The 16,531-nt window shown below is 43.8% G+C and overlaps 1 long non-coding RNA gene across 2 annotated transcripts in view; it reads right to left on the bottom strand.

Moving 5' to 3' along the window:
- Nucleotides 1-16,531, bottom strand: part of LOC310886737 — a 170,498-nt gene that overhangs the window by 105,739 nt on the left and 48,228 nt on the right. The gene's annotated exons all lie outside the window — the stretch shown is intronic.

Raw genomic sequence — 16,531 nt, forward strand, 5'->3', positions numbered from 1 at the left:
GAGATGAAGTCTGTAGACTTGTGTTTACGGAAGTACCTTTCCAAGACCCAACTCCCAAACCATGCAGCTTGGGCTTACGTTCTCCTGCTGACTGTGCCTGACCTGCATGGGAAAAAACCGCCTTAATATCTGAACGCTTTCAAGAGGCAGAGACTGCACCCAACCGCAAATGCTGTGCTGATATCAAACATCTTCAGCGGTAGAAACCTAAGGAAAATGCATTGCAGAACACGCCTGTAGCTATTTATGATTTACAGCTTTTCTTGGCCCCAGCATCTGGTAGCCAAGAAGACGACAGCATCCTCTGCGGCGGAGCAGGAGCGCGTGTTGTACGGCTCCCAGCCAGGCCTCGCACAGCAGCGCTCGCTGTACGTACAGCCCGCTGTTCTGTTATGCAAACGTGACATCTACTGTCAAAAAGTCTCTATTGCAAGAGGAAAGTGAACCCAAGAAAACTGAAGACCTCTTCAAGCGCTCCAGTTGTCCGGAGCCCGCAGTACGTAGTCCCAAAGGACTACTGCAATATCAGCTGCTTTTCCCCCTGCGCTCTCGCACTTTGTGCTGACTTGCAGTAGTTTATCCGGGTCCAGCTGTCCCGTTATTCCTGGCTAAGGGTCCCTTGCTCAGCACGGCCTGCCATACGCACGTGGTGCAGGAGAGCAGCAAGCCCATCTGCCGGCAGCATACAGCAGGGTACAAAAGGGATCTTGAGCATGGTACGGTCACCATGAGAGAATTGGTCCTGGCTGAATTTGTTTCTTCTCTGCAGGAACCACATGCAGCACCTTTGTCTCTCTCCCAGTGCAAAAGCAAAGCAGTTTCACACTGTTCTTCCTTTCTTGTGTCCGTATGAGTGAGCACTCCATCTCCCCTTACTCCTGGGGACACAAAATGTCTCTTTTCTGATTCTTTCCGACCTCTGAATTTACCATCCTCTCATCCCTCTTTTCCCTCCCTCCCTCCGTCTGTCTCTGAAAGATGGTGCTGCCAAGACAGTGGACAGTGGAAGCCTTTTGCTCTTACACCCCCAAATCAACCTTCATTATTAATACTTTTGGAGGACTACTGGAAACAGGCACACACTAGACCATCACAACAGAGCAGATTCCTCAGAATTTCCTGTCTGGCTCTCTTAGCTGTCCACTTTGCTGTGCAAATGCAGCACTGGCCATTAGAGGGCAATGGGACACGGAGAAGAAGTTTCTCTTGCTGGCTATCGGATGACTGCTATCACCTCAAACAAATCAATTCTGAATTTACTACATCCTCTGACCTTGAGCTATGGATTCGGAGACATTAGCAAGGACATCATCAGCCGGGAAGAGCGGGGAGATTGGAGCACGTTCAGATTTTCAGACACAGAGGCACCAGGCATCTAACAAATAGCCTCAACCCAGCCCTGCTAACATGACACCCCAGACAGTACATGCTTTGAGCTCCACACAGCAAGAGGCAGACCTAATTGATTCAGGGCTTACTGACCAGAAAATAAAATACTGTCCAAACTCAGAGTCAGACCTATCAAAACAAATAGCAAAATGTCACTTGTAACACGAAATTAAGGATTTTCTCCTCTTTTTGCTTCCTTGTGCCAGTAGATCTTTCACAGCCTCTGCAGACTGAGTCTACTGATGTGCAAATCAGTCAAAATACATGGAAATACTGCAGATTTCCTAACTGACAGACCCTGAAAATGCAGACCCTTCTGTCTATCTCCTACCCAGCTGGCATAATGGCTCTCCACTGCCACGAAGCAAACGTCTCTGGCTACGATGTCACTTGCCACTGACGGGTAATATCAGTAAATGTGAACCCCAGCCATCAGCTCCTTGGCATTATTTACCAGGGGCTGAGAAGTGCCAGGCTTTAATCGTCAGTTTATTGATAACTTCCCGAGTACGGCATTACTGGATGCCTCTGATCTTCCTCTGGTGCCGGGGAAATGGGAGGCCCTGGGGAAGGAGCAGGGAAGTCTGTCGGGCCGCCAGCAATTGCCACAGCCCCCGGATCACTTTAAAGCAATCTTTAGAAAAGTGGCACAGATATTAATGGGCTGTTACTGACATCAGATCCATAAATAATTCTGCATAATGCATGGCCCTGGCCTTTTGAAGGTCTAGGGAAAAAAAAAAAAGTGGAGGCTGAAATATTGATAGATGTGTCTGCAAGAGCTATTAAAAAAGGGAGAGCAGTTTCCATGGGATTGGTCTATGCTGATACCCAGGACCAAAGGGTAACATTGGTCATGTGCCTGCTGAAATAGATCTGAGTACAGAAAACAAAGCACCAGGATAAATAAAAGGGATAGCACAACTTGATGGGACTTCGTGAACAGCAGTTTCCCCTCTTCAGGAGCCAAAAACTGCTGTGAAAGACAGGAGATTTTTTCCAGCAAGCCCCAGTACAAGTGAGGACAGTCTGGGTGTGCTTACTCTGTGCTGCAAATACAGAAAAGGTCTCTTACATCTGTCCATGCACTTAGAAAGAAAATAACTGTCCTTCTACCATGCACTGAAACTATCTTTTCAAGTCCTTAAGTGCACTAGAGTAATGTATTTTCCATGTCAATTTGCAGCTGTCACAGACATGTCCCCGAATCCCATCAGCGGGTACTTCCCGTTAAATTGCTAAACATGTTTTATAAACTAGCTCCTCCAAAAAAAACCGTTACCCAGCCCTCTTCCGTGACAAGGCTTCACAACAGCAGAAGACCCACGGGATGACTTGAACAGACAAGAAAACTGAAAAAGCACAGCGCAGTCTCCCAGTCAAGGCGCTGGAACAGATGAATAAGATTCCCCCCCTGCAGAGATGCCGACTGAGCTCCTACATACTTGGCTGCGGGCATCTGAGTCCACAGCTCTCACACTGCATACGATGCCTTGATGCCTTCTTTCTTGTTACACACACCTGAGCACAGCATGAAAATCCCCACTGCCAGCGTGACACCGCTCGTGTAGCTTACAACCAGATTTCAAGGCACTGCTCCCTCTGTGGTTCTCCAAAGGTGCTAAGGGACTGGCTCCCATGCCAGCGGTCAGACTTCTTGGCACTTAGCAGCTACAGTCGAGGGCTAGCTTTTCAGAAGAGTTTAGCATCTCCTATACACCCAGTCCATCAAGCTCACTCACCTGGAAACTCAGTTCCAGCCTTAAGTTTCCCGTGCTTCAGCTCCACGTGTTCGAAATGAGGACACCAGCTCCTCTTTCCTCTCCAAACTCAGGCCCTCACTCACCCCCGCTGGCTGCAGAGGGGATGCCCAGCTCCATTTTGGGCTGAGCCTGCTGGGACCGGGTATCTAAACTTTCATGCCATGTCTCCGTGCCTTTCTGGATCCCCCTCTCCTGATTTTTGGGTGTTTACCATAGCCCATACAAAGGGTTCTGTGTTGGTCTTCCCCAAAACAACAAAAATAGCTTGCAGTAAGTGCTAAAGCATATATTAAAAACCACTGATGTGACCGTCTCTCTAACACACAGTTTTCTGACACACCACTCTGCCGGGAGAGACCTTTGTTGGAGAATCCCTCTGGTGAAGCCCTGCAAAAGATAACAAATAACTCTGCCCAGGTCCAGGCATGCTGCAGCAGCCCAGCACCCAAAAAGAGTGAGGGAGAGGCAGAAAACGCAGTGGGGCCCTGGGTCTGAATCATCCGGCAATCACCAGACCTCCAGAGAGCTGTAATTCACTGTGAATTTTTCATGCTAGAATCAGCTGTGTGCGGCAGGCACACAGCCGAATGGAAAATAAACCTGAAATATTAATGATCCACAGCAGAGCGCAGGCAGGAAGAGATCTATAAACGAGGACAGGGAACCTTAGATAGCCTGCTAGAATTGCTCCTTCCTCGTCTAAAACAAGTGAGTTAAAATAACAGGCTTTGTCCCAGAGGCACTAGGATGGGAGAGTGATGGATTTCAGGTTTGGGGGCATTCAGCAGCTGCTCTGGGTGCACCGTGCAGGGAACATGGGTTAGCTCAGTCTCACAGGGTGATTTTGGGGCTTGTCCACCATGGCTTGCCTGGTACTGACACCCGGTGCGTCCTCCCAAATCGTGGGGCTGAGCAGCACAAGTCACAAAGCAGACAAAACACAGAGAAGAGGAAGGAATGGGTCTTGTTCTGTGCTTATCAATACCTCTGGGCAGCTGTCTAGACATTGTAAACCAGCAGACTTCCCCCTCTCGCTGATAAGAGCTGACCCCAAACTCTTTGAATTTAACCAGAGTGGAAACACAAGACCTCTATGTCAGTAAAAAGCAAGAGCTAATTCATACCACCGTAATGTTTTTTTGTTTCCCTTGAATGATTATATTAGTGATTTTACACTTATTCCTTATTCATGTTACCATTTCCTTGCCTTAAAAGCCATCCTGACACAGGGTTAGAGTCATTTACTCAATCACTGCCATCATTAGGAGCACTGCAATCAGAAGAGTAGTGCCTTCTCATTACTTATTTAAAATGTGCCGAGCAGCATGGATGTTTAAGATGTATGCCAAATTATGCCCAACAGAAAGTGGAAGGAAAAGCAGGTATACACATTCAAATTCTGAGCATCTGCAGAGTACCCCATGGTGTGGCGTAGGAAAGTAGAAGCTCTGATATTAGTTTAAAAAATAATAACGGGCCAGCAATTGCATTTTTACACCGAGAATAAACCTGGTAGAAAGTGCTACTCAAAATGAAAAAAGGTGGTCATATTTGGCCCGCTGAATTTATGCATCACGCTTTGTTAGGAAAGTCAGGATATGATCCCGGGTAGAGGAAACCATCTCAAAGTTGTGTAGCATCTTTCCCTCAGATTGATTTTGACATGTTTAGCAAACTGTGTTCATGCAAACCATACCCCAGCAGCTGCAGCAGAAGGCAGATAGTGGGAGGTTTTGCAAAAGCTGGGATTTGGACCACCCTTTTCTCCGTGAAGTGAGAGCTGCTGGTGCTCGACCCTGCTGCAAAGCGTGGGTGGTGCAGCGTGTCCTGTCGCTGTGAGCTTGGGAAGAAACAAGACCCTGGCTGGAACTGCTAACGCTGCTCACTTCCCAGCAAGCTGCTGTTGCTGCTAGCGGCACATCCCAACACCTTCAGCCAGGGCGTGCTTTATGAATCCACCCAAACCTGGAGCAGGGCTGCTGTAAGGCTTTGACTCAACCCACCTTCCTATCTGAAAACATTAGCCGCAAAAGAGAAATTATCACCCATCCGTCTTCCGGCAAATTTGTATCCCCGTGTGCAGGATTCAACCTCTGACTGCTCCCCGAAAGCCCCAGCACTGGGCTGTGCCCTCCCTGCACATAAGAGAGGTTTAAGCCAAAGGACAAAAAATGACCTGGAACAGCACAGGGCTCCCTGCGAGCTTCTACATTCCCCAAAACGGGGTGCCAGGAGCCAGCCCCTCGTTGCACAAACTTCCTGAAGGAAGCACCTGCCCTGTGCAGCCCAGCACCACGGTGTGGAGCCGCATCCTGCCCTGTGGTCCCAGCCTGCTCACCCCCCAGGTCTGCATTCAGAGGCTCACTGCCATCAGCTCGTGGAATAAATCACGAGTGCTGCTCTTATTATTTATGAGTATTGCTCTGTTCTGGAGAGTGCTGCATACGCCCAGGCTTGGAAGGAGACAGGAACAAAGGAGGTGGCTTGTAGTTTTTAAGAACACATGTAAAGCATGAGAAGAATACTGTGCTCATACGCAGAATACTTGGCATGTAAAGACACAAGTAAACTGCTACATAAACACCTAAAAGTGCTAAAGACACGTATATAAATCATTCTGTGATATAAACCAGATAGAGATGTGCATACCAGTGCAGAATACTGGCCATTTAATGCCATCTATATGTAGAGAAGATATTCATTTAGAAAATATTTAACACAACCTGGAACTATTACAACATGTTTTTATAGCACTATGTTTTGGGGCAAACTTATTTCTTTCCATCACAAGTATTACTCAATCTGCTAACTCCACCTTTATAGCCATCTAATATCTCTTCCAGGCAATCCTTTGATAACTAGCCAGTGGAGCCTGGTGCGTTTTCCACATGACATTTAGGAAAAACCCTTCAGCAGAATTTATTTTACATTATTCCATATCTGATTTACCTGAAAAACTAAATCTATAAACAGTTGTAAAACTGCTGAGCAGCTGAAATAATAACCGAACTTCAAAAAAACCAGCGAGGTGGTTTTCTTTACTAATTTTTCCCTTGCATGTATGACTTGGATCACTATGCTCAACTGGACTCAACTGGACAAAGCATACTTCACCTCGTAGTAGTTCTGAAATTAATGTGGCTATGGATTTTTATAAAGTAAAAAAAAAAAGTCCACCTTCAAAATGGTTGTTGATGGATTTTTTCAACCTTTGCAGAATTTCATTATTCTGAAGGAAGAATGAAAGTAGCTTCACTCCCTGTTCCAGGCTTCTTTATTTCCCTTTCCTTGGTATTTATAGTCCTGATTTTTATTTTGCACAATGAAAAGAAAGAAGATGATGGAAAAACAGAATAAAACCAACCTCTTCTCCCCTCCATGAAATAATCACTTTTTGTGACATCAGTTGGAAATCTCTAAATATTATTGCAGTGATTTTTTTTAAAACTACATTCCCTAAATCTTTTATGCTTTTCCAACCATCTCTAGAAGCTTTTTAAGACAGATCTGCTTCCGCATTATGAGCGGGGAAGCAGAGGTATGGGATCTGGCATTAAAGCACAAACCCAGTGTCCCTGTGCCACACTCCCCAGGTTGTCACCGGGGCCCTGCTGGGGCAAAGCTCTTTGCCCAGGGTACAAGGACTGCAATGTAACCAGCACCCTTCAACCTTAATATACGCTTAGTTTTGAGCACATACTTAGATACGATAAGAAGCATCCATTCTTCATAGCATCGCTGTTTTTGCCTATTTTTTCCTTCTCTGACAAAGCTCCTCAAACTGAGGCATCAGGGGAAGCAATAAGGATGCCGTCAGATACCATACATACAACTCCAACCACAATCAGAAACGTTTGTAACGTTACTGTTCCTGCTTCCCTGGCAATATTTGCATCCCGGTTCGATCTCTGCAGAGGTCAGTGGCAACACTTTCATAGATTTAACGTGACCTTCACAAACACTCCTGTTTTCTCTTTATACTGTAACACTAAAATTTCATTTTCTGACTGAGTTTGTGTCGAACTGCCTGACAGACAATAAATATAATCACACTTAAGTTAATGGGCAGGACACCAAAACCAAAAGCTTTTATTTTCATTAAACATCATTAGATGTGGCAAGCCTTTTATCAAATCTGTCTCCAATATTCACTTTATTAAGAAGTCCATCACCCTGGACTGCTTAATGTAGTCAGCAAGGACAGAGAGTAAATTTTTATTAAACACAGGTGGAGACAGACTCCTCAAAAGTAAACATATTCAAAAAGCCTCTTTAGAAAGGATTTTGAAAGGACATGCAAAGTGAAATAAATAATTCAAAGGGTGTGGGGAAGGAAGGGGTGGTTATTCTACAAACAGTAGAAAGAACCCAATTTCAGCTAAAAAAAATAGCACGAGTCTTATAAAACCCAAATCAACACTATTTAGATGAACGTGGAAGTTAAATATTTAGATGTCTTTGAATACCCAGCCTCAGTACACACATTAGAATGAGCTTCCAAGCCTGCAAACTACCATTCACCAACAGACCGATGTACAACCCGTGGCTCCAAGGACTTCTAGGAAGGGCTAGGTGAGTTATGTGGGGAGGATGACTGCAGTGAAAAGTCACTTCCCCTCACTGTGATCTGCTAGCTTTAAGAACTATGGTTGGGACATCCAGAAAAGTTATTTATCTTCAACTGTATTTATAGTTTGAGCATTTAATTTCAGAGCATCTAAGGGCCCAGTTTCTAAGGGTGCAGAGGAACTACTGCGTGGAGCACTTTGACTAGGGCTGAAGCTGTTCACACAATAGAAAACTCCTGAATCAGCTAATTTTCTACCTGCCTTTGTGACTCCAAAAGTTAAATAAAGATGGTACCACTTGCCTCCTAGGAGCTTTTACCCACCAGGACATCACAGAGCTTTGCAAGGGATGAAAGACGCTTCTGTTTCAGCAGAACGAAAGACAGGAGAGAGAAGAAGCAATCTAGCCCCTTGTTCCTCAACACCAGAGGCTTTGGTGTTCCTTTGGCTGTAAGACATTAGGACTAGACTAAAGTTTTTAGTTTTTCCCCCTGTGCAGCTTTAAGTTCCGCACCTTTATGTTCAATTTTAAAAACTTCAGTGCACGTAAGGTAACATCTCTTTGCAAGCACCTGAAGCTACCCCAGCCTGTAAGAGATCAACACGAGCTGCAGCATCTTGAGGACAGCTTCTCTTGCGTGAGCCAGCTTGTCGTCTCCCATCCGTGCTGACAGTATCCTTGGGCAGTAGGCAGCACTGCTTCACACGTCAGCCTTGTGAGACCTCGGTGCAGCCCGCTGGTGCCACGAACCAGCAGAGCACATCACTCCCAAAGCCAGGGAAATCAGACTCCAGGCTGCAGAGAGCGCTGCTCCCCCAAAGAGCCTCCGCTATGAAGGAGCGCTCCGCACGTGGATGTGGCCTAAATGGTCTCAAGAGTGACTTTTAGACAAGTTGTACCTGCCATGCTGCAAGTTTTCAGGATTTGACTTGGAGCAACCTCAGGAATTTCATTAGCTTGTGCCTGCAGTAAGAGGTACAGACGTGATCCGGTACTGCCCTGAGCTCCACACGGGCTGGATTCGAGCTGAAAGTCATATAGCTGCAAGGATATAACGCAACTCTAAGAATCTATCCTGGCATTTAAAGTCAGATACAACTTCCAGAACAGAGTTGGCCTGCACTTGGCTGATTTGGTGCTTGGGCAAGGGCTTCCATCTGAGTTCATCCACACCTGACACTTAGAGGTGCCCGTCCATAAGCCTCAGTGTGCTGCAATGTGGTACGTCTCCAGATTCTGGTATGAATTTACATTGTATTCCCTTCGTTGGCAAAACCACACACCCCTATCTTTCCTTGTCAGTTAAAAAAATAAATAAAAATCCAAACCCTGCAAATTAAAAATTCAGAGCACTTCATACTCGTGCCAGTTCTTAAATCTCTGAAAACCAGTTTTGTGAGTGAATAAGGATAATCTGTGCCAGCTTCCATTTACTTGACAAGCCATTTGCTGTTTAAAAAACAGGAATATTTTCATAGGAACTTGTCAACCAACCCTCTTCGTGGAGCCCTTGCTGACTAATACAGCAGCTGCCCTCGCACAAGGCTGTTTCTTGGTCTGAGGATGAGACAGCTGCAGCAAGACACTTGCGTGATCCCGTGGTGCACAGAAAACTTGCTGGACGCTGCATATGGAGGGATGTCTGTCTCCTTTTGGTTAAGGCTCGCCCCTACAGCCTGCCATACGCAGCCTCCTGAGAAGGATGCTATTATCTAGGGTGTGTTCTCTTCCAGTCCCATCATGAATACTCAATTAAAACCGTAACACAAGGATTTTAGCCACACCTTGCACATCCCCAACTTACTCTTCTCTAACAAAATGCCCCAGCCTTGCCTCTGCCACATGCAACAGCAACACGGGCTTCTTTGCCTACAAACTAGAACCCAACTTATACTGCAGGCTCTGAAATTTAAGTGATGATTCTTAAGTGATGATTCAGTGAGAGGAAGCTACCAGAACTGATTTTGACTCCTGCACTGTCCATGCCCTATAAACAGGAGCACAGGCTGCACGTGAAGAGAAGTAGAAACAACTGTGCACTGTGGCAGATGCAAAGTTACAAAAAAAACAACTCAATATTGAGCAGCACATACTGAAGAAATCAGACTATTGCTTGCTTTCGTGTTATCTGACTAGTGCGTGGGATTTACAAACCACTTTGAAAGCACTAACTAATCCCCCAAATAGGCCTGCACAGTCAGCACAGTAGAGTTTACCCTTGCAGCCTTCCAGATGGGTAAAGTGAGGCAGCAACTTTACGCAATCTTTCCAAAGTCACAAGGGAAGCAGCTGTCAAAGGCAAAACAGAAAGGTGTTAAAACTCAGCTTTCTGTAACTAATGCCCCGTGCAGCCTGAGGACAAAACCTTTTGATACAAACTCAATCTGTGCTCACAAGGCAGCCTCCTCACCTCTTTCATGTACAATCCCAAATTCCTGGTCTGCAGGGAACAGTCTATTCCCAAAGCTACACATCTGTTAAAAACGGGGAGGCTGCTCTTTGCCGTTGCTTGCTTTCTGACTTTGATTTAGAGTTATTAACATTGGCCTCTGAGAAAAACCTTTGCTTTGCAAGAAAGAAATGCCGAGCTGGGTGTTTTCCTGGTGTTGTGTTCACCTGCAAGCCCAGGACGAGAGGGTGCTTTTCAGTAAGGTCAGCTCTTTGGAGAAGTGCTGAAGTGCACAGCAGCAGTGGCACGACCTTTCAAGCCATCAGTTAAATACTGAAAAAAACTACCCACGCTGTCAATTAAGGGGGTAATTTTCTGTGACATCAGTTTTTGAACAAGTTATCAGTGGTATCACCCAGTCTAGGAAAAAAAAAAAGAATTTGTCTCACTGTGGGGCTGATCTAAAAATCACTTAAATCAGTAGAAAAGAGAATTGTTGATTGGAATCTGACAGACAAGGAACTGAGCAACAGAACAAGTGTTGTTTTCTCATCAGTTATGTTTTCTCATCAGTTATCCTTGGGAGCAGCTAGCATTGATATTCATTTCTCTTATATGGTATTAGTATCACATTATTAAGTTATTAGCAAATTATCATAATATTTACTAATGCCTGGAATTACGAGTAATGATGTACTGGGAATACACAACGTGCTACCCTTTGGATCTGCAGCATGCTCTCGCACCGAGAAGCCTTACAGGAGTAAATACATGCAAAACTCAGACTAAGTATCTCCATGCAGGAAAAAAGGAAGAGAGCTGCGCAGTGCACGAGGAGATACCGCGTCACTGTGCTGAACCCCGATGCTTTATCCGGGGTCAGAGCTGAGCTTAGGGCACCACGCTGCAGGGAGCCAACCTCGGATGTCTCAGAAACGAGAGCAGAGGCACCCTCTCAGTGACCGCTCTTTGTCGAAGTGCTTCCAAATGGGCTCAGATCACAAAGCGAAGTGCGTGCTTAAGTGCTCTGCTGGTGATGGAGAGATGTCCAAGCAAGAGGCCAGAATTATCTGCAATTCCCTGGCTGCTGCAGCCTTTATTCAGGCTGGTAATCATCCCAGAGCAGCCTGCACAGGACCACATCCTTTCGAAGACAGACCAGTGTCAGATCAGTATCAGGTCACAGCGATGCATCATTTCTGGGTGTCTCCAACCAAACGAAACCCAGATCTGCTGTTATTCGGATCTGGGGCCGCACACGCCAACTTTATTTTGCATAACAGGACTCATCTGACTACAAAATCCATTTCCCAGCTCGTGCAACCTTACTACATTACTGCACGATTTGACACAACTTCCTTCCACGTTCTCACTGATTATATTGTCGGAAAGGAGTGTTAGTAGCTGAACAAACCTGGAATGAGAGGGTTGCCTCAGCAGAAAGCACTTAAATCAGGAACACGTGAAAATAGAGGTTTCACAGGCAGCCTTACACCTCTTTTGGCAGATATTTCAACCTCTACAGAAATAACACATCAGGCACAGCGGGGAGGAAAGGGCTTGAAACAGATGGCTTAGAAATAAGGTTTGTCAGTGCAGATCCAAGACTTAATCCTCGAAGGAGTTGGAGGCAAAAAATACTATAGGATCAGGTCATTTAGAGAGCAATAAGTAAATCCAGTGGTATAAACCTGTGCAATCCTCATCCCCACATACAGTCTTGTTTACCTGTAAAGAATTACTTTACATCCTTTACCGTATATTGCATGATCAGACACAAGAAAACAAGTACATTTAGAATACAGGCGCATTTAATTTCACACAGCAATGAATCCCACAGCTTCACTACACAGTACTTTAAAAAAGTTGCTTCACCTGACACGTTTTCACCCACCCCCCTCAGAGTGGCACATGCAGCATCACCTCCAGCACATTGGTGAGGTGGGAGCCGCTCTCTCCATCAAATTACCCAGCCTGGGTTGCAGCCACGTGCAGCAGCCAAGCCCAGCATCTCCAGAAGCAGCAAGGAGCCCTGCTGCAAGCACTGATGGTAACACACTGACAAGGAAGAGAATTCCAGTTCCTGCTTGCTTTGCAGCTAGCACATATGGTTTTGCACCTAAGCAGGACTCCAAACTTTAAATCCTTGTATTAGTTTAATTCCTTGCATGCACACTGAAAGTTAACATCCATTCTACGAGCAGCTTTTGATCTCTACAGTAACTTGACAAATCTCAATAGACGGAAAATTGATGCCTAAGAAATCCTACACACCAAGAACATCAGCTTTGGCAAAGGCAGATGTTAAAGTGTAGATATATTGGGACTAATTCTCCGTACTTCACTGAAATGAGGCAATAGGAGAGTTGCTATCATCTAACATCTGGAAGCAGTAGGCTGAATGTTTGTCCTATAAATCTTAAGAAGGTTGGTCTTTAACAAAACACTTGCTGCAGAAAGGACATATATCGCAGGCTGCTCCAGACCTGAGATGAACTGTAACACCTTAAATGTCTTTATTAATGTCTCAAAATAGCATGATTGATGAGAGCCCTTCCACAGCAGGTATTGGATTCCATTGAGAACAGCAGGCTGCTTCCTTTCAAAGAATTAATCTTTGTGAAATTTATCATGTGTGTCTGAGCAGCACGAACATCTCCAGCTCTAAGCTGTGGTTTTCTCTTCATTCCCCTTTAAAAAGGGAATCACCTTTTAAACAGGACTTTTAAAAAAGCAAATAGGACAAATGGCCAAAACATTACTTGGTGTCATATAACTCATGACTCAGGGTGAAATTTTTGATCAGTTTTCAATTTTACGTGAGTATAACAACTTGAAAAACAAAAACCAGGTTCCAAATACCCAAGCAACACTTTAATATCACCTAAGATTTTTCTTTTCACGGTACCCAGGAAGAGACGGGATTTCAAGGCAATCTTGTCTTTGCTGTATTTGTTCAAAAAAAAAAAATACAATGTGACCTCAAGGCATGCACCTCTTATGTTAACCTCAGTATCTGCTTTATTTTCAGAAAAGCTGACTCTGCAGAAACCTTTGTTGAAACATTCCCAGCGGGTATTGTAGATTACACTGGGACAGCTGAAATGTCCTGCTGCCAAGACAAGCAATTAAGAAAAACTAACAGAAAAGGGTGAAAAAAGCAGCATCAAGAAACTTCACGTCAAGGTTAAAAATAATGGATGGATTAAATGGAACCACACTCTGATTACCTCGTCCAGAGAATTGATGGCACTTGACTTCACGGTGTGGAGCGATAGATGAAGAATTACATAGATAAGCCTGCTGTGTTTATTTTCCCATAACATTTGTTTTGTTTTATGCATTAATCAAAAGCATGCGGACACTCAGCTGACAAATGGAAAATGTTTCCTAACATTTCTATTTTAAAGACCTACTTAATTGGCAGCAATTTTACCACAAAGCTCTTTCAACTCAGCCATGGTTAAAGGACCTCTTCTTTGCTAACAGCAAAAAAGCAACCTGCAGTACATCAATTGTTTGTAATTATTTTTTCCCCTGCCTGTAACAGCCTCCTAGCCTCTTACCAGAGGGTGGGATTTTAATTCTATTTCCTTATTTCCACCTCTGAGCAGGCAGTGCCTGCAGGTGGAGAGTGCAGCCTGTGTAGAGTGATCATCAGGGAATGCATTCATTCACCCAGCAGCAAAGGGAAATAAAACTAAAGATCCTGGATGCAGAAACTCATGCAACCCCTCTGCAGGTAGTGTGTGTGACCAGAAATAAGTCATTTATCTGAATTACATCTGCTTTCCCTTGCCTATGAAAGGACAGCTACCCTACCTGCCTTTACTACCTCTGACTGAGGTTAGAAGTAAGGGCTTTACTCGTGTTGGGGTTGTAAATGCAAAGCACTGGTAGCAAATATTGTCCCAAGTCCCTGGCACTTCTTGAAAATATAGGTTGCCTTTTTTTTTTTTTTTTTTTTTTTTTTTTTTTACTCTTAGCTGATTTTCCCATCAACAGATCCTTTTCCTTAGGAATTACTGGTTTTCTCCTTCCAACCACATCCTAACCTTGAAAGCAGACAGGTCAGTTTAATTTAAAGCCTCTGAAGTCAGTGTAGCATCTTATCTCACCCACCCTCAGATACTCTTCATCTCGCTGCATTTCTCCCACTCCATCTGAGCAAGGCAGAGATACAGCAATTCACCAGCTAAATGATGGCATCAGCACTTGTCCCCCATGCCGACAGGACAAATGACGTCACATTTTCACAGCCTGACCTTCCTAAACTCCTTACTGTACTCAGACTCCTAGGACAGCATTTCCTTCTCCCAGAAGGAAGGGGAAAGGGGTGAAGCAGCCTACTGTTTCCGAACCGTACATTAATGGAAAATGCTCTGCTTTGAAGATATGGGAAGACAACTTGATGTAAATTAATTCCAAATTATGTGTCATAAATTGTGGATGACTCCCCACCCACCCCAAGTTTTCTTCTGCATTGCAGTTGAATCCTTGCTATAACTCGTTACACTGCTGCCTGCAACTCCAGGCAGCCCACTCCAGCTGCTCATTTAATTATGAATATTCTTAATGGGATTTAGAAACAATGCATTTTAATGAGGTTAATTATGAATAACCAAATATTAATTCTGAAAAATGCACACAAATATTTTAATATTTTAAAGTTCATGAATGCAGCTGTACAGTGTATTCCAGAACGCCTAACAGACAGCAAAGTACGCAGGACAAAAATCAACATTTTTCCTTCTAAATGTTCTTCTCTAACTAGGCAGCAAACATTATTACCCCCCTCTGCACAGGGCCTGGAGTCCTACCAAATAAAGAGTCCACAGAAATAGCACAGTCTAATCTCTCTTGCTGTAAAATGCATGATTTGAAAATGAGTATACTCATTAAATCTTCAGACATTAAGTTTACCTAAATGTTTCCTCCTAGATTTTTCCTGTTTCATTTTTCACATGCACATCATATTTACATCAGTCTTTACTATACTAGAAACAAATGCTCATTTATAGTAAAAGCTATGATACTGAAGTCACTGAAAGGCATGGAAAGATGTGGGAGGAGAAAACCATGGAAGCTTCAAAGTGATGTGTACAAAATTTGAAGATAGAGATTTATTTTTAAGCAGATTTTTATTTTATTTTTAAAGGTACATTTGTTTATACTGTGGAAATTCTCTTAAATTTCATGTATGTATAATACTTCTATTTCATACCTTGCTGTAAAGACACCATCAACGTCCCCTGTCTTTGCAGAGAACTGGGAAATCAGTCAGGCCGAAGTAGGTGACTCCCTTGCACCAGTTCCACTCATTCACAGAGTTTGTCTGAAGTAGGATCCAGATAAAGAAAAATTGTCTGGATCTCTGGTTTCCTTCCAGCTCGATGGGCTGAATGAAAGAATTCAAGCATCTCATGCTGGCTTTGCTGATTACCTGATTTAATATCCAAACTTTTTCTTCCCTGATCTCTTTTAAAAAAGCAGGTAATTTTAGATTATATTTTACATGTGATAAAAGATTATAACCTTTTACTTTCCTATTTCATTAAACTGCTTTAAGTATGCTAATGCTATAAAACACTATAATATTATGCTAGACATTTCCACAAAGTAAGGAAATGTCACCCAGAGGGCAACTGCAGGAAGTTTGCTACATGCACCACATCAAGAAACCTGCAAAATCGTTGTTGTTCCCCAAATGAGGGTCTCCAAAGAAATAAGTGCCAGAGTAATAAACTATTTATTGAGCTAGAACTGAAATACAGACATCTCAGCCCCTGAATGACAAGCCAGCAAGGTCAAAGCTGTGTACAACCCTGATGACAGCTATTTTCTCTCTGACACAGGAATTTCTAGCATTGAAACCAAATTAATGTGAGAAACAACCCAGCAATGACACTTACTCCTAAGCTCCTACTAACTACCCACTCTATTTGCATGCGGTTAAATAGTGACACTTCGCTACTATCACTGCAGAGATGTTTTTACATCCAACCAGGATTTAGACTGGCAGGAAACTGAAACCAAATGCTGCAACACATTACTAGGACAGTACTCGCCTTTGTCCTACTTTTGGGTACTCTTGACAAGCTCTTGAAGGTTGAAGAGATCTGTGTTAGACAGAAGGTCCAGCCTTATGTACAAGAAGAGATGAATAATAAGCATTGGCACTGCGGCAAGATAAAGTCTCAGTTGCAGGAACAAAACCTTTGCATATTGCAATGTTGTCAAATACATTAAATTATTCCGTGAAAGTTCTCTCACTTGTAAGCAATCTGGCAATTTGTTAAAATTACCATGCAAAGTTGACCTAGCATGTTCAGCCAGTGAAGTCACATTCCTCCTTCCTAAGTTTCATTCTGTTGTACGCCGATTTCACTTTAAATTCAATTATACCTACTAAGTACCAACC

This window comes from Anser anser, assembly GCF_964211835.1.
Source record: "Anser anser genome assembly, chromosome: 26".
NCBI lineage: Eukaryota > Metazoa > Chordata > Aves > Anseriformes > Anatidae > Anser > Anser anser.